The sequence below is a fragment of the Oncorhynchus mykiss genome, chromosome 7, assembly GCF_057628025.1.
Source record: "Oncorhynchus mykiss isolate SJ-2025 chromosome 7, ASM5762802v1, whole genome shotgun sequence".
Taxonomy (NCBI): Eukaryota; Metazoa; Chordata; class Actinopteri; order Salmoniformes; family Salmonidae; genus Oncorhynchus; species Oncorhynchus mykiss.
The window spans coordinates 78,123,996-78,149,261 of record NC_143028.1 but is presented as its reverse complement, the minus strand read 5'-3'; the positions used below and the strand labels follow the sequence as shown (position 1 = coordinate 78,149,261).

At 44.7% G+C, this 25,266-nt stretch overlaps 1 pseudogene across 1 annotated transcript in view; it reads right to left on the bottom strand.

Annotated features, from left to right (window-relative positions):
* Positions 1 to 24,660, bottom strand: part of LOC110529053 (uncharacterized) — a 37,236-nt pseudogene extending 12,576 nt beyond the window's left edge. The window contains exon 1 of the transcript XR_016497505.1: positions 24,622 to 24,660. The product of XR_016497505.1 is annotated as an uncharacterized LOC110529053 (transcript). The remainder of the gene's footprint in view (positions 1 to 24,621) is intronic.
* Between the last annotated feature and the right edge of the window lie 606 nt (positions 24,661 to 25,266).

Genomic DNA, 25,266 nt, shown 5'->3' with positions numbered 1-25,266 from the left:
ACCAGCAGGGTCAGATAATAATAATCACAGTGGTTGTCGAGGGTGCAACAGGTCAACACCTCAGGAGTAAATAATCTGTAGTTCTCATGTAATGACTCAGTGACAGAATGACAGTTCATCAGAGCTTCCAGCACTCAGGCTCTTTATAACATGATGGCAAATGCATCACTCTGATTGGTGTGTGCCCACATCCACATCTGATGCGTATTTCCAACAGAATTACAGTGTGTCGATAAACGAAACACACCAAAAAAATCCATGCAAAGTGGAAAGGGTTAAAAAACGTTTATGTTCTGAGAGATATGAGGAAACACAAGTTTAATAAAAAGAGAGAGGTAGACTACTAAAATAATGAAACTGCTCTTGTGTCACGTTCTGACCTTTATTTCCTTTGTTTTGTATTTATTTAGAATGGTCAGGGCGTGAGTTGGGTGGGCAGTCTATGTTTGATTTTCTATGATTTGGGATTTCTATGTTTCGGCCTAGTGTGGTTCTCAATCAGAGGCAGGTGTCATTAGTTGTCTCTGATTGAGAATCATACTTAGGTAGCCTGGGTTGCACTGTTTGTTTGTGGGTGATTGTCTATGTTAGTGGCTTGTGTCAGCACAGGTCTCATTTGTAGCTTCACGGTCTTCATTGGTTTATTGTTTTTGTATAGTGTTTCAGTGTTCAGTGTTTTCTTTATTAATATTCACTATGAACACATACCACGCCGCATTTTGGTCCTCTGATCCTTCTCGCCTCTCCTCTTCAGATGAAGAGGAGGAAGACCGTGACATCTTGATTGGTAGAAGGAGAACAATATTTATATTGCAGATATGTAAAGCAGAGAAGAAGTTTTACTCTAAGTTTAACTTGTTGTGTTCAAAATAGCTGATTTCTGTCAAAGGTCACAGTGTTTAAATAAATTTGAATAAAATGTTGAAAGTCACAGCTTAAAGTGAAACTGACACTGTTTTAACTACTTATAAAACAGATATAAAATAAACAGACAATCAGTAAAAAACATCAAAATCACAGTTTATGCCTCAAAACCAACTTTATAAGAGGTTTTAAATGTATTTATTTTTTCGGTTCAAAATTCCACTACAAAAGGTCGGGTATAGTTGGCAGAATAAATGGATGCAGTCAATGCATGATTAATATAATTTAATAATTTAATTGAATTAATTTAATAATTAATATAATTTGCCAATTCAATGCTAATCTAATAAAATTAGAAGTTGCCAGAATAAATGGATGCTTTAATTTATATAATTCGCCAATTCAATGCTAGGTAATCTAATAAAAATTGCTATCAGGTTCTTGATACAAGCTCGTACATTGTTTGCTGCCTGAAGCTCAATATCTCAATATCTTTTGACAAATACAGGTGAAAGTAAGGCGGGCATCTCATCACAATGAAACTAGCAAGGTCAATGATCACAGGCTATCGTATCTATGTCTATATATATTTAGCAAGATAAAAACACGGAACCGTGTTGTAACTAGCTAGCTAGTTAGTGGGGGGGAGGGGTGTAAATGTCATCGCTTGAACGAGTGCTTGGTATGGCAACAGCAGCGGCCTCGATCACATGGCGCTACAGAGGGTGATGAGGACAGCCCAGTACACCTCTATATTAGGCTGTGTGAAAGGACGGCCCGGAAAATCGTTAAAGACTCCAGCCACCCAAGCCATAGACTGTCATCTCTGCTTCAGCAGGGCAAGCGGTACCAGTGCATCAAGTATAACAGCAACAGGCTCCTGAACAGCTTCTATCCCCAAGCCATAAGACTGATATATAGCTAACATAATGGACTATACGGGACTATCTGAGCTGAACCTTATATTTTATTTTGCACTGGGGTGTATGCACACTCACAGGTACTGAGGTGTGGTACACACTCACAGGTACACACTCACACATACTGACACTCCAACACACACACATATATACTGACTCAGCACATAATTTACTGCTACTCAGTTTATCATATCCTGGTGCCTTACCCTTATACATACAGTACCTTCGGAAAGTATTCAGACCCATTGACTTTGTCAACATTTTGTTACGTTACAGCCTTATTCTAAAATGTATCAAATAAAATAAAAAATCCCTCATCAATCGTTGTCCTGTTGGAAGGTGAACCGTCACCCCATACTGAGGTCTCTGGAGAAGGTTTTCCTCAATGATCTCTCTGTATACCTCATAGGTAGACTTCAACTATGACAGACAAAATCCAGAAAATCACATTGTAGGATTTTTAATGAATTGATTTGCAAATTATGGTGGAAAATAAGTATTTGGTCAATAACAAAAGTTTATCTCAATACTTTGTTATATACCCTTTGTTGGCAAGGACAGAGGTCAAACATTTTCTGTAAGTCTTCACAAGGTTTTCACACACTGTTGCTGATATTTTGGCCCATTCCTCCATGCAGATCTCCTCTAGAGCAGTGATGTTTTGGGGCTGTTGCTGGGCAACATGGACTTTCAACTCCCTCCAAAGATTTTCTATGGGGTTGAGATCTGGAGACTGGCTAGGCCACTCCAGGACCTTGAAATGCTTCTTACGAAGCCACTCCTTTGTTGCCCGGGCGGTGTGTTTGGGATCATTGTCATGCTGAAAGACCTTGCACAATTGGTGGCTGACTAAATACTTTTTTTGCCCCACTGTATCCCTACACATTGAATATAACTGACCCTTCTTACTTTCTCGTGTTCTTACGTGAAACTTTAAAGCAGCTTCGTTGCAGGCGTAATTTGGTTAGCTAGCTAAAAATAATTGTGTCTCACTTCTGAACTTCAACGACTGTTATGGATAGTTAGCATATCAAATCTATTTGTCACATGCACCGAATACAACAGTGCAGTTCAAGAAGTGAAAAAAATATTTACCAAATTAACCAAAGTAAAAAATAATCAGAAGTCACACAATAAAATAACAATAACGAGGCTATATACAGGGTGTACCGGTACCGAATCAGTATGAGGGGGTACAGATTACTTGAGTTGATTTGTACATGTAGATAGGGGTGAAGTGACTATTCATGATAACAAACAGCGAGTAGCATCAGTGTACAAAACAAATGGAGGGGGGTCAATGTAAATAGTCCGGTGGCCAATTGATTAATTGTTAAGCAGTCTTATGGCTTGGGGGTAGAAGCTGGAGCCTATTGGTCCAATACTTGGCGCTCCGGTACCACTTGCCGTGCGGCTGCAGAGAAAACAGTATATGACTTGGGTGACTAGAGTCTATGACAATTTTATGGGCTTTCCTCTGACACCACCTAGTGTATAGGTCCTGGATGACAGGAAGCTTGCCCCAGTGATGTACTGTGCCGTTTGCACTAACCTCTGTAGCGCCTTACAGTCAGACATCGAGCAGTTGCCATACCAGGCGATGATGCAACCGGTCAGGATGCTCCCCGTGGTGCAGCTATAGAAACTTTTGTCGTGCCCTCTTAATGATTGTCTTGACTATGATAGTTTGAAACTCTCGACCCGCTCCACTGCAACCCCGTCAATGAGAACCATTTTTCATGTAGTCCACCATCAGCTCCTTTGTCTTGCTCATTAAGTGAGAGGATGTTGTCCTGGCACCACACTGTCAGTTCTCTGACCTCCTCCCTATAGGCCGTCTCATCGTTGTCGATGACACTGACACTGTTGTGTCATCGGTAAACTTGATGATGGTGTTGGAGTCGTGTTTGGCCACGCAGTCGTGGGTGAACAGGGAGTACAGGAGGGAACTAAGTACACACCCCTTAGGGGCCCCTGTGTAGAGGATCAGAATGACAGAGGATCCAGGAAGTCCATGATCCAGTTGCAGAGGGAGGTTTAGTCCCAGGGTCCTTAGCTTAGTAATGAACTTCGTGGGCACTGTGGTGTTGAACGCTGAGCTGTAGTCAATGAACAACATTCTCACATAGGTGTTGCTTTTGTCCAGGTGGGGAAGGGCAGTATGGAGAGTGATTGAGATGGCTTCATCTGTGGATCTGTTGGGGCGGTATGTAAACCGGAGTGGGTCTAGGGTATCCGGGAGGATGCTGTTGATGTGAGCCATGACCAGCCTTTCAAAGCACTTCATGGCTACTGATGTGAGTGCTACGGGCGGTAATAATTTCAGGCAGGTTACCTTTGCTTCCTTGGGCACAGGGACGATGGTGGTCTGCTTGAAACACATAGGTATTACAGACACGATCAGGGAGAGATTGAAATTGTCAGTGAAGAAGACACTTGACCTGTTAACCTGACCTGTTAACCTGTTGACCAGGTTAAAGGTCTTGCTCACATTGGCTACCGAGAGTGTAATCACACTGTCATCCAGAACAGCTGGTGCTCTCGTGCATGCTTCAAATCAAAGTTCAAATTAACGTTTGTCACGTTCGCCAAATAGTGAAATACTTTACTTACAGAATCTAACCAACAGTTCAATTTTTAAGTATATAGAAGGTATTAGGTGAACAATAGCTAAGTAAAGAAATAAAAACAACAGTGAAAAATAACAGTAGCGAGGCTATATACAGTAGCGGGGCTATGACAGTGGCGAAGCTATATACAGGCACCGGTTAGTCGGGCTGATTGAGGTAGTATGTACATGACTGTAAAACTGTTAAAGTGACTACGAATACAGTTGAAGTCGGAAGTTTACATACACTTAGGTTGGAGTCGTCAAAACACGTTTTTCAACCACTCCACAAGTATCTTGTTAACAAACTATAGTTTTGGCAAGTCGGTGAGGACATCTACTTTGTGCATGACTGTCATGATCGTCGTAAGGAGTGGACCAAAATGCAGCGTGGTATGTGTTCATGATGATTTTTTAATTAAAGAAAGCACTGAACACTGAATACAAACTATACAAAAACAATAAATGAATAACGACCGTGAAGCTAAAATGAGAACTGTGCTGACACAAGCCACTAACATAGACAATCACCCACAAACAAAACGTGAAACCCAGGCTACCTAAGTATGATTCTCAATCAGAGACAACTAATGACACCTGCCTGTGATTGAGAACCATACTAGGCCGAAACATAGAAATCGCAAAATCCTAGAAAAACAAACATAGACTGCCCACCCCAACTCACGCCCTGACCATACTAAATAACGACAAAACAAAGGAAATAAAGGTCAGAACGTGACAATGACACAAGTAATTTTTCCAACAATTGTTTACAGACAGATTATTTCAGATATAATTCACTGTATTACAAATCCAGTGGGTCAGACGTTTATATGCGCTAGGTTAACAGTGAATTTAAACAGCTTGGAAAAATCCAGAAAATTATGTCATGGCATTAGAAGCTTCTGATAGGCTAATTGACATCATTTGAGTCAATTGAAGGTGTACCTGTGGATGTATATAAAGGCCTACCTTCAAACTCAGTGCCTCTTTGCTTGACATGATGAGAAAATCAAAAGAAATCAGCCAAGACCTCAGAAAAAATTGTAGACCTCCAGAAGTCTTGTTCATCCTTGGGATCAATTTCCAAACACTTGAAGGTACCACGTTCATCTGTACAAACAACAGTACGCAAGTATAAACACCATGAGACCACGCAGCTGTCATACCGCTCAGGAAGGAGACGCGTTCTGTCGCCTAGAGATTAATATACTTTGGTGAGAAAAGTACAAATCAATCCCAGAACAACAGCAAAGGACCTTGTGAAGATGCTGGAGGAAACAGGTACAAAAGTATCTATACCCACAGTAAAACGAGTTCCTATATCGACATAACCTGAAAGGCCGCTCAGCAAGGAAGCCACTGCTACAAAACCGCCATAAAAAAAGCTAGACTACGGTTTACAACTGCACATGGGGATAAACTCGTACTTTTTGGAGAAATGTCCTCTGGTCTGATGAAACTGTTTGGCCATAATGACCATCGTTATGTTTGGAGGAAAAACGCTGAGGCTTGCAAGCAGAAGAACACCATCCCAACTGTGAAGCACGGGGGTGGCAGCATCATATTGTTGGGGTGCTTTGCTGCAGGAGGGACTGGTGCACTTCACAAAATAGATGGCATCATGAGGCAGAAAATGATGTGGATAGATTGAAACATCCCAAAACATCATTCAGGAAGTTAAAGCTTGGTCACGAATGGGTCTTCCAAATGGACAATGACCCCAAGCATACTTCCAAAGTTGTGGTAAAATGGCTTAAGGACAACAAAGTCAAGGTATTGGAGTGGCCACCTCAAAGCCCTAACCTCAATCCTATAGAACATTTGTGGGCAGAACTGAAACAGCGTGTGTGAACAAGGAAGCCTACAAGCCTGACTCAGTTACACCAGCTCTGTCAGAAGGAATGGGCCAAAATTCACCCAACTTATTGTGGGAAGCTTGTGGAAGGCTACCCAAAATGTTTGACCCAAGTTTAACAATTTAAAAGCAATGCTACCAAATACTAATTTAGTGTATGTAAACTTCTGACCCACTGGGAATGTGACGAAAGAAATAAAAGCTGAAATAAATCATTCTCTCTACTATTATTCTGACATTTCACATTCTTAAAATAAAGTGGTGATCCTAACTGACGTAAGACAGGGATTTTTACTCTGATTAAATGTCAGGAATTGTGAAAAACTGAGTTTAAATGTATTTGGCTAAAGGTGTATGTAAACTTCCAACTTCAACTGTATATATATATTTTTACAGATAGAACACACTGTTTCTTACTCTTACATTCTCTCACATGTATGGTGTGTGTGTGAGTTACCGACCAGTATATTTGATGAGGGCTCAGGAGCTGATCTACGCTGCTTTGCCCATCAATGGGGCTCTGGAAAAGACCTCACCTCCACCCTCACCTCTTACCAGATCACCAATGGTTGTCGATGAGGAGACCAGAATTTGGTAGGTTTAGTCAAACTTCAACATAGTACCTGTTTGTTTGTCAGATATCACCTATCCTAACTGCCATTGGTAATAGAACAGTGACTATGTGTGTATGTGTTCACAGAAACATACTGTACAGTTTGTGGAGCCAGCACATGGAGACTAGCAAGATGATGTGACAAAGTCCAGACTGACAGACAGGCTTGATACTGATGTCTCTGAATGGAGAGAGACCTGGCACTCTGACAGACAGGTTTGATACTGATGTCTCTGAATGGAGAGAGACCTGGCACTCTGACTGACAGGCTTGGTACTGATGTCTCTGAATGGAGAGAGACCTGGCATGAAGACGAGAAGGAGGATCAGAGGTATCATTTTTTTATTTCGCATCTGGTTTTATTGATTACATAAAACATTTATACAAAATATAAAACCATCTACAACGACGCTTTCGTCAACAATGCTTTATGATAGAAACAAGCTGTAAAATGTGTCACTGATGCATATGGAACATTTGTGGATTGGCTCTATGCCATTCAGAAGCTGAGCTACATCCCTCTGTAGCCGAGGAGCAGTTGTTTACTGCAATGTTAGGTGAGGGAGCGCAGAAAAATAAATAATTAAACAACATCATTTTTCAATCAAAGTTTATACTGACAGATCGAATGTAATTATAGAATATGTGCATACAGTGCACCATCTGCCTATATGCCCACACATCTCGTCTCAAGAACATTTTCGATTTTTAATTCCCACAAATACCAAGTTAGGTTAATATCAATGTAGTCCATTGTCTCTGTGAATGGTGAATGATAATACTTCATTATTTACCAGTGAAACGTGCATTCTGCATGCCAATCACTCAATCTCAATCAGTTTTCATGGAAACACGCATTTAGATCTTCTTAAATTGCTGTTTTGTGAACAAATTAAAGATGATGATGTTAACAAACCTATTGGTTTCTGGACCAATGGAATGTGTTCACATTCAGTGAAGTACTCAGATCCATACTCATTGCAGAGAAGAAACTAACGTTCATGGTTGTGGTGTAGAGCTTGGCTCGAGCAAGGCAAGAACATAACTTACATTTTAGCAGATGCTCTTACCCAGAGCAGTATACTGGTCCCCTATAGGAATCAAAACCACAACCCTGGCAGTGCAAGCGCAATGCTCTACCAACTGAGCCACATGGGACCTCTAACCTGAAAGACTTTGGTTGCAAGCAGGATACTGACTTCATCTTTTAGGGAGCGGTAAGGAGGTGGCCAATAATGGTTTAACGAGACATCAGCTGTGCAGTTGAATTTATGGCATATTGATGGTTTAACGAGATATCAGCTGTGCGGGTGAATTTAGCGCATATACGAGACATTGCTGGTGATAATAAGGAAGCTGCTTATTAAGGCAGAGTTTCTAGGCAGGATGTCAAAATTGGCATGTCTCAATCCCATGCACATTTGAAGTCGGAAATGAACTTACACTTAGGTTGGGGTCATTAAACTTGTTTTTCAACCACACCTCAAATGTCTTGTTAACAAACTATAGCTTTGGCAAGTCGGTTAGGACATCTACTTTGTGCATGACACAAGTCATGTTTTCAACAATTGTTTACAGACAGATTATTTCACTTATCATTCACTGTATCACAATTCCAGTGAGTCAGATGTTTACATACACTAAATTGACTGATAGTTGTAGACCTCCACAAGTCTGGTTCATCCTTGGGAGCAATTTTCAAACGCCTGATGGTACCACTTTCATCTGTGCAAACAATAGTACGCAAGTATAAACACCATGGGACCACGCAGCCGTCATACCGCTCAGGCAGGAGACACGTTCTTTCTCCTAGAGATGAATGCACTTTGGTGCGAAAAGATCAAATCAATCCCAGAACAACAGCAAAGGACCTTGTGAAGATGCTGGAGGAAACAGGTACAAAGTATCTATAACCACAGTAAAATGAGTCCTATATCACCATAACCTGAAAGGCTGCTCAGCAACATCTCAAGGCATCAGTCAGGAAGTTAAAGCTTGGTCGCAAATGGGTCTTCCAAATGGACAATGACCAAGCATACTTCCAAAGTTGTGGCAAAATGGCTTAAGGACAACAAAATCAAGGAATTGGAGAGGCCAAATCCCTGACCCCAGTCCTATAGAAAATTTGTGGGCAGAACTGAAAAAGTGTGTGCCAGCAAGGAGGCCTACAAACCTGATACATCAGCTCTGTCAGGAGGAATGGCCAAAATTCACCCAACTTTTGTGGGAAGCTTGTGGAAGGCTACCTGAAATGTTTGACCCAAGTTAAACAATTTAAAGGCATTGCTATTAAATACTAATTGAGTGTATGTAAACTTCTGACCCACTGGGAATGTGATGAAAAAAATAAAAGCTGAAATAAATGATTCTCTCTACTATTATTCTGACATTTCACATTCTTAAAATAATGTGGTGATCCTAACCTACCATAGATAAGGAATTTTTACTAGGATTAAATGTCAGGAATTGTGAAAAACTGAGTTTGAATGTCTTTGGCTAAGGTGTATGTAAACTTCCGACTTCAACTGTAGGTCAGTGTTATCCGGGATCCCGTCCCATAACTATTTTAATTTTCAACTTGAATGGGGTAAGTACGTCCCAAGGATCCCCTTGGACGCAACAGCAGGCGATCTCATCCTGCTTATTAGCTATTTAGAGATGAACAACTAAACTAACTAACCATCGATTCAGCAATGTGTCAATTGTGAGGACCCTAAAGGTTTTTAAATCATAAATTGGTGAACATACTAGCCAGCTAAAGAGATCTGACAAATAGTTTTTACTTCCATTTTGTTTTCAGGGACTAAAGTGTGCAACTGATCACGTTTTACTCATTGGGTTGGCGGCCCGACTCATTTGGAGTAAAACATATTGACAACATCTGACCAGCTGTATTCTATTCAATCTAGGTTTGCTAGCCAGCCAAGTTATTTATGACTTCTGTTGATGAGTCTGTTTTGCTAGCTGTAACTTACTCCTGTCACTTTCCCTATTGTGTTGCACCGTTGGTGTTACTAGTTAAAAGGCTAAATTATTCTACTCTTAACGTAAACAACTTGACCAAGCCTAAAAAATATGCAAAACTGTTTACAAAACGACTGCACATTATTTTAATAAAGGTAGTTGTGGCTTCAGCAACTTGAACCAGCACTGAAATTTGAGCAGTGAGTGTCACGTTCTGACCTCTATTTCTGTTGTTTTGTATTTATTTAGTATGGTCAGGGCATGAGTTGGGTGGGCAGTCTATGTTTGTTTTTCTATGTTTTGGGGCATTTCTATGTTTTCGGCCTAGTATGGTTCTCAATCAGAGGCAGGTGTCATTAGTTGTCTCTGATTGAGAATCATACTTAGGTAGCCTGGGTTTCACTGTGTGTTTGTGGGTGATTGCTCCTGTCACTGTGTTTGTTGTCACAGGATAGGACTGTTTTGCGTTTTCACATTTCTTGTTTTTGTTAGTTTGTTCATGTGTAGTGATTTATTAAAACATGAATAACCACCACGCTGCGCTTTGGTGCGCTTCTCTTCCTCCTACAGACGAACGCCCTTACAGAATCACCCACCTACCAAGGACCAAGCGGCGTGGTAAACAGAGGCAGCAGCAACAGCAGCAGCAGGAGAAGCGACTGGTGCAGCAGGAGCAACAGCAGCAGCAGCAAAAGCAGCAGCAGGAGGAGCAACAGCAGCAGCAGCAAAATCAGCAGTGGGAGAGGCTGCACTACTTGGAGAGATGGACTTGGGAGGAGATTCTAGACGGGAAAGGACCCTGGGCAGAGCCAGGAGAATATTGCCGCCCCAAGGCCGAGCTGGAGGCAGCAAAAGCAGAGAGGCGGCATTATGAGGAACTAGCACGGCAGAGCGGATGGAAGCCCGAGAGTCACCCCCAAAAATTTCTTGGGGGGGGGCACAGGGGGAGTGTGGCAGAGTCAGGAGTCAGACCTGAGCCAACTCCCCCCGTTTATCGTGAGGAGCCAAGGAGGAGCTCAGAACCAGAGCTGGTGTTGGAGGTGAGCGAAGCAGAGACTGTGAAGGAGTTAATGGGGAAATTGGAGGAGAGTGATATGAGGGACTTGCTGGTTTGGTGCATGAGGCACGACATTCGCCCGACGGAGCGTGTCAGGGATTTAATGGCACCGGGGTCAGCTCTCCATACTCATCCTGAGGTGCGTGCGAGGGGTCTGGTGAAGACTGTGCCAGCCTCACGCACCAGGCCTCCTGTGCATCTCCCTAGCCTTGCACGTCCTGTGCCATCTCAGCACTACAGTGCTCCTAGCAGTGCTAACTGTGGCGGGCGTGGTGCTGGTCAGGCACCGTGTTATGCAGTTGTGCGCACGGTGTCCCCAGTACGCGTGCTTAGCCCGGTGCGCTACATCCCAGCTCCCCACATCTGCCGGGCTAGGGTGAAGATCCAGCCAGGGCGGTTGGTGCCAGCCCTGCTCTCAAGATCTCCAGTACGCCTTCACGGCCCGGTCTATCCGTCACCACCTCCACGCACCAGCCCTCCGGTGGCAGCCCCCCGTACCAGGCTGTCTCTCCGGCCCATCCTTACAGGGGCTTCCTCCTCTCCAGCGCTGCCGGAGCCTCCCACCTGTCCGGCGCCTCTGCCGGAGCCTCTCGCCTGTCCGGCGCCGCTGCCGGAGCCTCCCGCCTGTCCGGCGCCTCTGCCGGAGCCTCCCGCCTGTCCGGCGCCGCTGCCGGAGCCTCCCGCCTGTCCGGCGCCGCTGCCGGAGCCTCCCGCCTGTCCGGCGCCTCTGCCGGAGCCTCCCGCCTGTCCGGCGCCTCTGCCGGAGCCTCCCGCCTGTCCGGCGCCGCTGCCGGAGCCTCCCGCCTGTCCGGCGCCGCTGCCGGAGCCTCCCGCCTGTCCGGCGCCGCTGCCGGAGCCTCCCGCCTGTCCGGCGCCGCTGCCGGAGCCTCCCGCCTCTCCGGCGCTACCAGGGCCTTCCTCTTCTCCAGCGTTGCCGGAGCTTCCCGTCTGCCCAGCGCCAGCTGAGCTTCCCGTCTGCCCAGCGCCAGCTGAGCTTCCCGTCTGCCCAGCGCCAGCTGAGCTTCCCGTCTGCCCAGCGCCAGCTGAGCTTCCCGTCTGCCCAGCGGCGCCAGCGCCGCCCGTCTGCCCAGCGCCGCCAGCGCCGCCCGTCTGCCCAGCGCCGCCAGCGCCGCCCGTCTGCCCAGCGCCGCCAGCGCCGCCCGTCTGCCCAGCGCCTCCAGCGCCGCCCGTCTGCCCAGCGCCTCCAGCGCCGCCCGTCTGCCCAGCGCCGCCAGCGCCGCCCGTCTGCCAGGAGCCGCCAGCGCCGCCCGTCTGCCAGGAGCCGCCAGCGCCGCCCGTCTGCCAGGAGCCGCCAGCGCCGCCCGTCTGCCAGGAGCCGCCAGCGCCGCCCGTCTGCCAGGAGCCGCCAGCGCCGCCCGTCTGCCAGGGGCCGCCAGCGCCGCCCGTCAGCCAGGGGCCGCCAGCGCCGCCCGTCAGCCAGGGGCCGCCAGCGCCGCCAGTCAGCCAGGGGCCGCCAGTGCCGCCAGTAAGCCAGGGGCCGCCAGTGCCGCCAGTCAGCCAGGGGCCGCCAGTAAGCCAGGGGCCGCCAGTGCCGCCAGTCAGCCAGGGGCCGCCCGAGCAGCTGCCCCTCTGTCCAGAGCAGCTGTCGCCCCTCTGTCCCAAGCTGCTGCCGCCCCTCTGTCCCGAGCAGCTGTCCCTCGGTCCCGAGCAGCTATCGCCCCTCTGTCCCGAGCAGCTATCGCCCCTCTGTCCCGAGCTGCTATCGCCCCTCTGTCCCGAGCAGCTGCCCCTCTGTCCCGAGCAGTTGTCCCTCTGTCCCGAGCAGCTGCTTCACCTCTGTCCCGAGCTGCCCCTCTGTCCCGAGCAGCCCCTCTGTCCAGTGGGGTCATTGAGAGGGGTGGCCATGGTGAGTAAGCCAGGGAGGCGGACAATAAGGCGGACTAAGACAATGGTGAAGTGGGGTCCGCGTCCCGCGCCAGAGCCGCCACCGCGGACAGACGCCCACCCAGACCCTCCCCTATAGGTCAAGGTTTTGCGGCCGGAGTCCGCACCTTTGGGGGGGGGTACTGTCACGTTCTGACCTCTATTTCTGTTGTTTTGTATTTATTTAGTATGGTCAGGGTGTGAGTTGGGTGGGCAGTCTATGTTTGTTTTTCTATGTTTTGGGGCATTTCTATGTTTTCGGCCTAGTATGGTTCTCAATCAGAGGCAGGTGTCATTAGTTGTCTCTGATTGAGAATCATACTTAGGTAGCCTGGGTTTCACTGTGTGTTTGTGGGTGATTGCTCCTGTCACTGTGTTTGTTGTCACAGGATAGGACTGTTTTGCGTTTTCACATTTCTTGTTTTTGTTAGTTTGTTCATGTGTAGTGATTTATTAAAACATGAATAACCACCACGCTGCGCTTTGGTCCGCTTCTCTTCCTCCTACAGACGAACGCCCTTACAGTGAGGTTAATTTCTCCCCACTTGTCTTATTCCAGGTTGAAGGACATCCCACCCTACAGATGTAGCCCTTTCCTGCAGTCTAATGTTCAAATCGCCCTCTAGTGGTCTCATGGGTGGGATGTTACTAATATTTGTTATAATTTCATAATGAAAGAAACTCCACTCAAACTATCTTTTTGGTATTTGTTTCATTAGTCCATTGTTGACATAGTCCCAAAGTGTTTTTGCTTATCAGCAATCAAGTTTTCAAGATCCAGAAATCATCCCCTGTATGATACGTTTTCCATCAATTTGTTGTGGCAGATATTTGGGTGAGCTGTTGTATCTTCTCAAGGGTTATGTTGTTGTTCTGTGTTGGACTGTGATGTCATGCATTTCATAGACTCCTGTTATCATTGCACCCTAACACAAGGCCAATGTGTTCTGGAACTGTTCCTTGTATAAAATAACTGTTGTGTAAAAGAAGAAAAAGAAGAAGAAGATTGTATTACCACCTCCCACTATATAAGGGACGTGGAACCATTTACTCTGGGAGCTGACTGCGATCAGAGACGGATCTACCTTGCACCTGCTCTTATGCATTAAAGATGTTTCTATTATACAATTAAATAGTCTCTGCCTTAAAACGTACGATAATTATTCTGGTCTGTGTCAACTTAATTCATTAACAGGTACTGAGGAGATCGATTCTGTTACTTGCTATTCGTGTCAGATATTTCTATTTTGGGATAGTTGTTTTCTGAATTGCCACAGTGGCTACAAACAGCTCGGGGGAATGTGAATACGCTATCACCTGCCTGTGAATCGCATCCCAAATGGAAGTAACCTACTAAGGTAGGTGCATTTGGAGGCAGCTGCCTGTGGATTGGTTAAATATTAACAGTAGGCTACATCAATATTACTTCCCATTCATACAAAGTGTCAAAACGATTACTCAGCACTGGGCGCTAATTGGTGACGCTCAGAGACTAAGCAATGCTGCTCAGACCACTGTGCTACGGTACAGCAGTTCTCAATGCTCTAGCAAGCCTTAAGAATACATGATGGTATGAGCAGTGCTTCATTTGAGCCAGATCTTCCCAGATCAGGATCCTGCACTTTTCTGGGTGGGTTTCCACAGAAACTATTTGCCAGGATCCGGTACTTCTCCTGGCATGAAAAAGTCATTAACTGTTTGCAATGTAAACATTCTAATAAAAGCTATCGGAGTAATTCAAGTCGAATCATCTTGTAATTATCCTGGCTGCCCCTTTAAAAAAATGTCTTGTGAAAACAGTGCCTAATATTCTAAGAATTGATTTGTGTTGGGCTGGACCGGGTTGCTGATTTGCACAACATTGTAGCCAGTATAGACCAACAAGTGGCCATTGCTGTGGTGAGAGAATAACACTTGTAATCTCTCTCACAGAACTAGAATGAGATTCACTTTTCTGTGATCTCTCTCTCTCTCTCTCTCTCTCTCTCTGCTCTGATAGACATGAGCCTGCACCTCTCATCTCTCCATTGTTGCACTTCATAATTGATGTCCTTATAGAATCATAGCCACGGGGGAAGGGTTCTGGAGGTGCTGCAGCACCCCAGATTAATTTAAATGCATTTGCCAAATTTATAGAATAACTGCTGTCTGTTCAGAAATAAATTCAAATTATTCCCGAATACGACACCAGAAGGAGGCCTATAATTTAGCCACAGAGGATCAATAGTTTATTTATTTTTTAAATAGCCCAGCTCTGGATTGTGTATAGCCCAATAACAAGGCATGCCAACAGTTGAGAATTTGCGGCAATTCTGTCAGTGACCAGCATGCAACCAAAACAGGCCTTTCCCAATATTTCAAATAGAAATCACGGAAAAACACAGATCCTGCTGAAAAGAGAAGACTGATCTGTCTGTAGCCTACCATGTTATCAACTTCCAAATAGACCTTTTTGAGCAAACAAGCATTTTGTTTTTTAACAAAGTGAAAGGAGCAATATAAGGTTTTGGCACGAGGGCATCGGCCATCACAGGGTGAGTGAGCTTTACATCACAGGGTGAGTGAGCTGTGCATCACAGGGTGAGTGAGCTGTGCATCACGGGGTGAGTGAGCTGTGCATCACGGGGTGAGTGAGCTGTGCATCACGAGGTGAGTGAGCTGTGCATCACGGGGTGAGTGAGCTGTGCATCACGGGGTGAGTGAGCTGTGCATCACGGGGTGAGTGAGCTGTGCATCCGTGGGTGAGTGAGCTGTGCATCCGTGGGTGAGTGAGCTGTACATCATTGGGTGAGTGTGCTGTGCATCACAGGGTGAGTGAGCTGTGCATCACAGGGTGAGTGAGCTGTGCATCACGGGGTGAGTGAGCTGTGCATCATGGGGTGAGTGAGCTGTGCATCCGTGGGTGAGTGAGCTGTGCATCACAGGGTGAGTGAGCTGTGCATCACATGGTGAGTGAGCTGTGCATCACAGGGTGAATGAGCTGTGCATCACAGGGTGAGTGAGCTGTGCATCACAGGGTGAGTGAGCTGTGCATCACATGGTGAGTGAGCTGTGCATCACAGGGTGAATGAGCTGTGCATCACGGGGTGAGTGAGCTGTGCATCACGGGGTGAGTGAGCTGTGCATCCGTGGGTGAGTGAGCTGTGCATCCGTGGGTGAGTGAGCTGTACATCATTGGGTGAGTGAGCTGTGCATCACAGGGTGAGTGAGCTGTGCATCACAGGGTGAGTGAGCTGTGCATCAAGGGGTGAGTGAGCTGTGCATCCGTGGGTGAGTGAGCTGTGCATCTGTGGGTGAGTGAGCTGTACATCATTGGGTGAGCGAAACTGACTCACCCAACGTGTGTTTCCACACAACTACAGTAGGTCTAGGCTATTGATGAATTGAAAACACCGTTTTTATTGATCTCCAATTCTCAGTGTCAAAGTATAGCCTGTCATTTCGATAATTTGTGCGGTATTAAAAAAAGATTGTGCTAAGTTCTCCAGTCATATATTTTTTTTTAGAATTGCATGGAATTTACAAAAGGCCATATTTTTCCTGAACCCTAGGCAACAGCAACTTTCCCCCACGTGTGCAATTTATCCAAGCGCCTCTCTCTACTCTACTGCACTATGCCAGCAATGACAATGCATTCAACGCCTTGTTATAAAAATAAATAATGCGTTCCGATACCTCAGAGCCCCCTCTTTGGGCTCACTTTTTGTTCCAGCACCTCCCAATTTACAATTTTATCATTGGGTATGAGATCGGTTGGTTTGCATAGCCTTCCCCAAACCATAGCCCCCTAGGTATGGTAATGTACAGTATAGCCTACAAACACCGCTTCCAGCTGCCCACCGGCAGAGTCTAAATATAACAATGTTCCTCCTGTTACAAAAATGGGTCATATTAAGATCCGTCATCTGTACATTTATTTAGCCAGGCAAGTCAGTTAAGAACAAATTCTTATTTTCAATGACGGCCTAGGAACAATGGGTTAACTGCCTGTTCAGGGGCAGAATGACAGATTTGTACCTTGTCAGCTCGGGGATTTGAACTTGCAACCTTCCAGTTACTAGTCCAACGCTCTAACCACTAAGCTACCCTGCTGCCCGAGGCTATGAATGTTGAATAAAATGTCATCTGAACTTACTCTGCCTGTTGTGCCCATTGTCATTATGCCGATGGAAATTTGAGACAAAATATCCACAAGAAAGAATTGTAGATATCCTCTCTATACGAGCCATGTTACAATACCCACCAAGTCTGATAACCTTACTGTCTCGACCCGAGTTCGCTTCCCTGTCCTGCCGTGTACTACAGAGAGAGCCATACTTAAATCCGTCATGCATTTTATATTTGCAACTCGCTGGGGTTTAAAGGTTTCTACAACACCCGGCTCCTCAATTTCTTTTATAATGGTTAGTAATGGATTTTCCTCAATAAACTTCCCAATTTCGAGCCAAAACACTAGCAATTATACTGGTATACATTAGTGATAAGACTATGTACTCTCTCTCTCTCCTAAATTGTTCCTCTGAAGAGGCAGCAGATTAAGGGGGTTGGGTTCATCTCGGCCAGGCGTGCGTGTAGGCATGTTTAGTACCAGGCTGAAGGTTCATTTCATTCCATTTGGAACCGGGATCCCTCCTACACGTGAGCCACGTGCCCCGCTCTGTCGGTGTGGTCGGCTCAAAACAAAAGGACTTGATTCAGCAGGTGTGGTAATGAGTAGGATTTTGTGTTTTCACATGCAAGTGATTGCTTTTTATTTTTATTTTTTAAACACACTTTATCTGCCTTCTCACCGTCTGACAAACACCTCTCTAGCTCTGTCACCTTTCACCGCAGATGCGGAAGTGCGACATTGCCGGATAGGATGGAGAGACCCAGAAATCTATAGCTTGTCTTAAACTGACAGATGTTTTATTTAGATGTGTTATTATGCTAATTTGATTTCGCAAGGGGCGCAGACATCAACTCTATACTTTAACAGAGGGGTAGACAACCCTGTTCCTAGAGTGATGCAGGTACTGCAGGATTTGTCACAACTAGACACGACACCTGACCAACTGAACTAATTAATCAGTTCAGTGAATGCCTAAATAACAACACACCTGGTCTTCCAGATTTGTTAAATCAAAAACATGAAGTGCCTGCAGGACCAGGTTTGCTTACCCACGCTCTTACATCTCTCCCCCCTTTTTCTCTCACCGGGCAGGGTAGAGACATGCCCCTTCCCCTCAGCTCCTCTACACCTGCATGCTTCTGGGAGAGCGACAGCGACAGTCCTGTAGGTCCAACCCTAACCCTAGTGCAATGGTTCCAAACTCCAATCCTCCAGTACCCCGAACAGTGATTCCCAACTCCAATCCTCCAGTACCCCCAACAGTGATTCCCAACTCCAGTCCTCCAGTACCCCCAACACTGGTTCCCAACTCCAGTACCCCCAACAGTGATTCCCAACTCCAGTCCTCCAGTACCCTCAACAGTGATTCCCAACTCCAGTCCTCCAGTACCCCCAACAGTGATTCCCAACTCCAGTCCTCCAGTACCCTCAACAGTGATTCCCAACTCCAGTCCTCCAGTACCCCCAACAGCGATTCCCAACTCCAGTCCTCCAGTACCCTCAACAGTGATTCCCAACTCCAGTCCTCCAGTACCCCCAACAGTGATTCCCAACTCCAGTCCTCCAGTACCCCCAACAGTGATTCCCAACTCCAGGCCTCCAGTACCCCAACGGTGGTTCCTAACCCCAGTCCCCCCAACAGTGGTTCCCAACTCCAGTCCTCCAGTACCCCCAACAGTGGTTCCCAACTCCAGTCCTCCAGTACCCCAACAGTGGTTCCCAACTCCAGTACCCTCAACAGTGGTTCCCAACTCCAGTCCTCCAGTACCCTCAACAGTGATTCCCAACTCCAGTCCTCCAGTACCCTCAACAGTGATTCCCAACTCCAGTCCTCCAGTACCTCCAACAGTGGTTTCCAACTCCAGTCCTCCAGTACCCCAACAGCACACATTATTATTTATATTGTAGCCCCGGACAAACATACGTGATCATAACTCACTGAGGGCCTGATGATTAGTTTACACGTTGAATCAGGTGTGGTTTTCCAGGAAAATATCTCAAATATTTAATGACAACAGATGGTCAGTCTGTCCCTCCATGTGGTAGCTCTTCTCATGCTAATATCTCTTCGACAGTGTGTGTGTGTGTGTCTTCTCTAAATACAGTGCGTTTTCTTGACCACACAGAGAACACACAATCCCTTTAATTGAATTAACTTATTTGAAACATGTTTTTTTAATTAATTTAGCAGACATTGTTTTGCAGAGCAACTTAAGTGCCTTGCTCAAAGGAAAGCCAGATTTTTTTTACCTACTCAGCTTGGGGACTTAAACCAGCAACCTTTCAGTTACTGACCCAACATGCTTAACTACTAGGTTACCTGCCACCCTTAAAATAACACATATTACAATTGGCCTTTCTCTGCCTCTTGTAGTCAATCACATTTATAAGGCATAGTGCATTATCCAAAAGTTCAAGAGGGTCTAGAGGGTTATTTTTTTTAAAGAAGATTTTACTTGCAATGAGTGTGATGTGGTTGTGTACCTACTATGGTTGAAAGCACTTCCAGGTCTGGAGAAGAAAGAAATGACTGAAAGGGTAAATGTAGACAAGGTTTTACAGTCAAATGGAGCAGTTAATGATATGGATACAGTGTTTTTTTCCCATTTGTATCTCATTGATTTTATTTTAATAATGTTTTTAGATCTGCATTTCAGTACGATTCATTTGACACAAATAAATAATAGGTTTGGTTTGCTCAAGCAAAGTGGCAACAAACTTTGCTCCCACCTACTGTTCTGTTTGAGCCCACCTCCTTGCCATTGTGTGTGTGTGTGTGTGTGTGTGTGTGTGTGTGTGTGTGTGTGTGTGTGTGTGTGTGTGTGTGTGTTCGTGGGGGGTGGGTATGTGTGTGTGTGTCTCTCCTTGCTTGTGAGGTTAAAATGAGCTGCTGGGTGTTTGTAGCGCTCTCCTCGGTACACAAAGAGCTCAACAGAGGCAAAATGGCTGCTGTAGAAATTACAATGTAATAACTGCTAACACAGAACTAAAAAGGATTTGAATGGAAATATTGCAGTGTCCTGTATACTAATTTCCAATTGTCTTTATTTATGAAGAATAGCAGGGTAATCATGAATCCAAAACTTTTTCAAAACAACTTTCCTTTTTACTTTCTATCAATGTAGTATACACCGACCAGGAGAACCAATCAGATTCTCAGCCTATATTTTGAACATAAATAAATCACATTTTATTTTTCTTCACACGATCGCTGGAGACATATTATTTGATATTGACTTTCTGACCTAGGTCATTCTATAAATCTGTTTCGCTTGTCTCTAGTCAGTCTTGTTGCTATGGACGTTGCTAGCGATTGACCCCCTTTAAGTGTGTCTGCAGTATAATATGCTATAATGCGGAGACAGACGGACGAGACAGAAAAAAAACTATTGATGGCTTTCATACAGTGCGTTCGGAAAGTATTCAGACCCCTTGACCTTTTCTACATTTTGTTACGTTACAGCCTTATTCTAAAATAGATTAAATTCCCTCATCAATCTACGCACAATACCCCATAAAAACAAAGCAAAAAACTGTTTCGACATTTTATGCAAATGTTAAAAAAATAAAAAGCTGAAAAATAAGACCCTTTACTCATCACTTTGTTGAAGCACTTTTGGCAGTGATTACAGCCTAGAGTCTTCTTGTGTATGATGCCTCAAGCTTGGCACACCTGTATTTGTGGAGTTTCTCCCATGCTTCTCTGCAAATCCTCTCAAATTCTGTCAGGTTGAACGGGGAGCGTCGCTGCACAGCTATTTTCAAGTCTCTCCAGAGATGTTCGATCCGGTTCAAGTCCGGGCTCTGGCTGGGCTCCAGGACAGTAAGAGTCTTGTCTCGAAGCCACTCCTGAGTTGTGTTGACTGTGCTTAGAGTTGTTGTCCTGTTGAAAGGTTAACCTTCACCCAAGTCTGAGGTCCTGAGCGCTCTGGAGGAGATTTTCATCAAGGATCTCTCTCTGTATTTTGCGCTGTTCATCTTTCTCTTGATCCTGACTAGTCTCCCAGTCCCTGCCGCTGAAAAACATCCCCACAGCATGATGCTGCCACCACCATGCTTCACCGTAGGGATGGTGTCAGGTTTCCTACAGACGTGACACTTGGCATTCAGGCCAAAGCATTCAATCTTGGTTTCATCAGACCAGAGAATCTTGTTTATCACAGTCAAAGTCTTTAGGTGTCTTTTGGCAAACTCCAAGCGGGCTGTCATGTGTCTTTTACTGAGGAGTGGCTTCCGTCTGGCCACTCTACCATAAAGGCCTGATTGGTGGAGTCCTGCTGAGATGGTTGTCCTTCTGGAAGGTTCTCCCATCTCCACAGAGGAACTCTGGAGCTCTGTCAGGGTGGCCATTGGGTTCTTTGTCACCTCCCTGACCAAGCCCCTCTAGGAAGAGTCTTTGTGGTTCCAAACTTATTCCATTTAAGAATGATGGAGGCCACTGTGTTCTTGCTACAGAAATGTTTTGGTACCCTTCCCCAGATCTGTGCCTCGACACAATTATGTCTCTAAGCTCAATGGACAATTCCTTCGACCTCATGGCTTGGTTTTTGCTCTGCCATGCACTGTCAACTGTTGAACCTTATATAGACAGTCTTTCCAAATTATGTGCAATCAATTTAATTTACCACAGGTGGACTCCAATCAGGTTGTAGAAACATCAATGATTATCAATGGAAACAGGGTGCACCTGAGCTCAATTTCGAGTTTCATACCAAAGGGTCTGAATATGTAAATAAGGTATTTAATTATATATATTTTTTATACATTTTAAACATTTTCTAAAAACCGGTTTTCACTTTGTCATTATCAGGTATTGTGTGTAGATTGATGAGGAAATCAATTTGAGAATAAGCCTGTAAACGTAGAAAAATGTGGAAAAAGTCAAGGTGTCTGACTACTTTCCAAATGCACATCACTCGTTTGCCCCGTTGCCGTTTGTTATCAATGTTCTACAGACGGTGCAGCCATATTGATGGTCGAAGGTAGACATCTAATGACTGTTTAGTCTAAATTACCCTATAGGGCTTGGAAATGCGATGACATTGCTAAAGTAGGCAAACATTTTGTAGGAAACAACTGTCACGCCCTGACCATAGAGAGCCATTGTTTTTCTATGGTGTAGTAGGTCAGTGCTTGACTAGGGGGTGATCTAGTATATCTATGTCTATGTTGTGTTCTAGTTTCTTTTTCTATGTTGGTGTTTTGTATGATTCCCAATTAGACGCAGCTGGTAATCGTTGTCTCTAATTGGGGATCATATTGAAGTAGTTATTTTTCCCACCTGTGTTTTGTGGGATCTTGTTTATGTGTAGTTGCCTGTTAGCAGTCCATTGTCTTCACGTTTTGTTCATTCTTTATTGTTTTTGTGCGTTTCAGTTAATAAATATGTGGAGACCATATCACGCTGCACCTTGGTCCGATAATTCTTAAGACGAACGTGACAAGAACTTCATTACTGTGTTGTCCAAATTAATTTAGACAGATGGCAATATGGTCATTAGCTAGCAAATTTTGTGAAAAATTGATAGCAATGCTAAAGTTAACTAGATAAAATCGATGTTCTCAATCTTAGCTAGCTAATGCAATACTGCTTCTAAAGTCAACATGGTGACATCAACATAACGACCAAAGGTGTTCTTACTAATTATTTGCGTTCTTTAAAAAATGTCATCATAATTTCACACCACAGTAATACACTGTCTTCATTAGTGCCCATCAATTTGAAACAAGTTGTTTGAGAGGAGAGGAAGAGAATGAGGATGCATTGTGTAAAATTATAGGTTGGACATCAGTCTCTAAAAGGTGCACTATGCAGAAATCACGCCTCCATTTCCTAGCTGCTAAAATTCTAATAGATCACCTCATTCCAGTTTATGTTGCAAAACAAACATGTATAGTGTAGAGAGCCATTTTTACCATCTAAACCACTGTGATATGTAATTTCCACAAATAAAAATATTGTATTTTCAGGTGTTTGAAACTGGTGTACAAAACCGAAATTAAAATGTATAATTTTAGAATGTGTAGCATAGAAAAAGCCCAGATAGATATTCTGCTTCTTAGACTTGCTTTCAATGCGAATGTCAGAGCTATAACTCAAATCAAATCAAATGTATTTATATAGCCCTTCGTACATCAGCTGATATCTCAAAGTGCTGTACAGAAACCCAGCCCAAACAGCAAGCAATGCAGGTGTAGAAGCACGGTGGCTAGGAAAAACTCCCTAGAAAGGCCAAAACCTAGGAAGAAACCTAGAGAGGAACCAGGCTATGAGGGGTGGCTGTGCCGGGTGGAGATTATAACAGAACATGGCCAAGATGTTCAAATGTTCATAAATGACCAGCATGGTCAAATAATAACAGTTGAGGCAGAACAGTTGAAACTGGAGCAGAACAGTTGCAGGACAGGCAGAACAGTTGAAACTGGAGCAGCAGCACGGCCAAGTGGACTGGGGACAGCAAGGAGTCATCATGCCAGGTAGTCCTGAGGCATGGTCCTAGGGCTCAGGTCCTCCGAGAGAGAGAAAGAAAGAGAGAAAGAGAGAATTAGAGAGAGCATACTTAAATTCACACAGGACACCGGATAAGACAGGAGAAGTACTCCAGATATAACTCACATTTGTATGTGAATTTGGTCGTAATCAAAAAGTATTTGATCCCCTGCTGATTGTGTACGTTTGCTCACTGACAAAGAAATGATCAGTCTATAATTTTAATGGTAGGTTTATTTGAACAGTGAGAGACAGAATAACAACAAAAAATCCAGAAAACGCATGTCAAAAATGTTATAAATCGATTTGCATTTTAATGAGGAAAATAAGTATTTGACCCCTCTGCAAAACACGACTTAGTACTTGGTGGCAAAACTCTTGTTGGTAATCACAGAGGTCAGACGTTTCTTGTAGTTGGCCACCAGGTTTGCACACATCTCAGGAGGGATTTTGTCCCACTCCTCTTTGCAGATCTTCTCCAATTCATTAAGGTTTCAAGGCCGACATTTGTCAACTTGAACCTTCAGCTCCCTCCACAGATGTTCTATGGGATTAAGGTCTGGAGACTGGCTAGGCCACTCCAGGACCTTAATGTGCTTCTTTTTGAGCCACTTCTTTGTTGCCTTGGCCGTGTGTTTTGGGTCATTGTCATGCTGGAATACCCATCCACAACCCATTTTCAATGCCCTGGCTGAGGGAAGGAGGTTCTCACCCAAGATTTGACAGTACATGGCCCTGTCCATCTTCCCTTTGATGCGGTGAAGTTGTCCTGTCCCCTTAGCAGAAAAATACCCCCTCCATGTTTGACGGTGGGGATGGTGTTCTTGGGGTCATAGGCAGCACTCCTCTTCTCCATACTTGGCGAGTTGAGTTGATGCCAAAGAGCTCCATTTTGGTCTCATCTGACCACAACACTTTCACCCAGTTGTCCTCTTAATCATTGAGATGTTCATTGGTAAACTTCAGACGGGCATGTATATGTGCTTTCTTGAGCAGGGGGACCTGCAGGATTTCAGTCCTTCACCGCGTAGTGTGTTACCAATTGTTTTCTTGGTGACTATGGTCCCAGCGGCCTTGAGATCATTGACAAGATCCTCCCGTGTGGTTCTGGGCTGATTCCTCACCATTCTCATGATCATTGCAACTCCACGAGGTGAGATCTTGCATGGAGCCCCATGCCGAGGGACATTGATAGTTATTTTGTGTTTCTTTCATTTGTGAATAATCGCACCATCTGTTGTCACCTTCTCACCTTCTCATCAAGCTGCTTGGCAATGGTATTGTAGCCCATTCCAGCCTGGTGTAGGTCTACAATCTTGTCCCTGACATCCTTGGAGAGCTCTTTGGTCTTGGCCATGGTGGAGAGTGGAATCTGCTTGATTAATTGATTGCTTCGGTGGACAGGTGTCTTTTATACAGGTAACAAACTGAGATTAGGAGCACTCCCTTTAAGAGTGTGCTCCTAATCTCAGCTCGTTACCTGTATAAAAGACACCTGGGAGCCAGAAATCTTTCTGGTTGAGAGGGGGTCAAATACTTATTTTCCTCATTAAAATGCAAATCCATTTATAACATTTTTGACATGGATTTTTCTGGATATTCTGTCTCTCACTGTGCAAATAAACCTACAATTAAAATTATAGACTGATCATCTCTTTGTCAGTGGGCAAACGTACAAAATCAGCAGGGGATCAAATAGTTTTTTCCCCCACTGTATGTATGTATGTATGTATGTATGTATATATATGTCTACAATTCCCACAACAACGGGATGATCAAATTAGATAGATAATCTGTATAGTCTACAACAACAGAAAGAAGTTGATGATTATTTTCAGGCATCTACAGAATGAAGATCTACATAAAGAAGATCTACAGAAAGAAGATCTACAGAAAG